Genomic DNA, 2,261 nt, shown 5'->3' with positions numbered 1-2,261 from the left:
AAAAAAAAAAAAAAAAGAAGAAGAAGAAGTGAGAGAAGAATTCAATCACCGTCTGAGAAATCGCGAACTCAAACCAATCGAATCAAAAGGAACGATCAACCTCTCGAAACTATGGAAACAGAGAAGAGAGAATCTTGAGCGCGACGAAAAAAAATACAAGCACGAAGAAAAACAAACTATGGGGGTTTCCAAGATCTAGTGTGAGTGCCGCCGGATTTTATTGGCGATTGAGATAATAATCGGACGGAAAAAAAAAAAAAAGATCTCCTTATTTGGCCGTTTCTTTCTTAATATTCTTTAGTTTCCCCTTCTTTTTTCTTCGGAAAAAAAAATAAAATAGAGAAAATGGGAATTTTATAGTTACGTCATTGTAACGACGGGCAGGGCTGGTGGGAGAGTCCAGGTGTCATATATTATTAGGCTCCCGCGCGTGTACTTCAATCCTTATCAGCCTCGTCACAAGTCGGAAAAAAAAAGGTGACTGGTTAGGTCACGGCGCATTTGGTTAATTAATTTTGCCACTTTAGTCAAACGTCAACGACTTCTAATCTTTTTTTATTAATCATTGATACCCCTGTAATATATGACAAAACAAAAATAATATGGTTGAGCTAAAGCTGTTATAATTAGTTCAACAAAATTATCATAGATGTTATTTTAAATGTCAAATTGCATGTACATTGTAGTTTTAATGAGTTTAAGATCAAAATTACCTAAAAATGTCATCACGGCGCCGGTCGGGGACAATTGCAATAGGCAAGGTGGGATGAGATGAGCCATCTATATGTTTTGATGGGTGAAGTTTAACTAAAAGCCGGCCTCTGTTATAATTTACTCTCTTTGGTTTTTATGGTCCACGAGATTGTAAATCAATCATATGTCGAACATGTGACATGTCTCTAAGGAGATATTTTTTGTTTTAATTTTTATATGAAACTTTTTTGGAAATATGCTACATTTACAGCTGAAAATTCAGAAACAAACTCTTTTTTGACATTCTTTTTTTTTTTGTTTTTTTTTTGTATAATATTGCTGAAATCTCTAGATTTCTAGAGCTTACGGTACGTGTAATCTATTCTAGTCCACGTGATTTAGCGTGAATGGAACTCATTACTCATGACTGGTCATTAGCATTCAACACTTTGGACGACCACATCATTCACACTCCTTTTCAGAACATTCTTTTCTCTATCCAACTAAATTAACAATTTTCTATTCAATTTGGGTTATTTGAATTCTACTTTAGTGTTTTCCTAGATCTCAAAGTATGAATATACAATAGTTTTTATACCTACAAATTAAAAAGCGATCATCCTTTCGTGGTAGGAAAGGAGCACGAACATAGATAATTGCCACCCCTTTACTTGAACTTTAAGTAATTGCTGCGAGCTTTCTATCTACGTGTATTATCAAATACCATACATATCATTTTTTTTTTTTTTTAAGTTTTTTATTGGGTTAGTGAACAACATACAAATTATCTTCTATGAAAGAAATCTGATCATCATACTTTCATACGTACGTAATGATCATCATAACTATAATCGCGCGCAAGGAAAAGACTCGAAGCATGGCTCCTCTCACTTTCAAGTAATCATGTCAACTACTTTATCGAATTGTCTCATAAAAATATTTCAAATATTGGTAAACCAACCTTATAATGCTATCTCAGATATATATGAGTTTAATTTTTGTATTAAAAGTAAAATAATTATACATATCTTATGTGTATGCATGAGTCACTGTATAAATTGTCAAACCTATTTTCAAACCAAAACTTACAAAACAAAACCTAAATTTTCTAATCAAAAAAATCCGGAAGATATAATATATGACAGACAAAACTGTAAGATTGCTCTTGAATGAGTAACATACAATTGTAAATATTGACTAAAAAACCAAATTTGCAAACACAACTATTCAAATATTATGATCTTTTATTCAAAATATCGTCATCATAGAAACAATAAATAAATTGGAAACTATGAAACTACGGCGACACAACGGTACAACTACCGTTGCACCAGTTGGAATAGATATCTAATATCTTCTTTTGAATCTCAACACTGATTTACTTTGAGATTTGGTCAAAGCTATTTAGTTTATGGCCTTCATGTAATGTTTCTCCCGCTGTCGAATTTGTCAACTAATTGTTTATTAATTTCAATGTTTCTTTCCTTTTAATGTATACTATATTTTTTATGACTTTCCTTTAGCTTTACGCCAAAATAAAAATTAAAAAACCTACTCTCCGATGACCT

The 2,261-nt window shown here is 32.1% G+C and overlaps 1 long non-coding RNA gene across 1 annotated transcript; it reads right to left on the bottom strand.

Annotated features, from left to right (window-relative positions):
- LOC104783030 lies at positions 45 to 803 on the bottom strand. Its single transcript, XR_767133.1, has 2 exons — positions 714 to 803; positions 45 to 574 (listed from the first exon to the last, which is right to left on the bottom strand). It is a non-coding gene; the product is annotated as an uncharacterized LOC104783030 (long non-coding RNA).

The sequence above is a fragment of the Camelina sativa genome, chromosome 4 (genome assembly GCF_000633955.1).
Source record: "Camelina sativa cultivar DH55 chromosome 4, Cs, whole genome shotgun sequence".
Classification (NCBI taxonomy): Eukaryota; Viridiplantae; Streptophyta; class Magnoliopsida; order Brassicales; family Brassicaceae; genus Camelina; species Camelina sativa.
The sequence above is the reverse complement of the archived record's forward strand: the minus strand, read 5'-3'. Positions and strand labels throughout refer to the sequence as shown.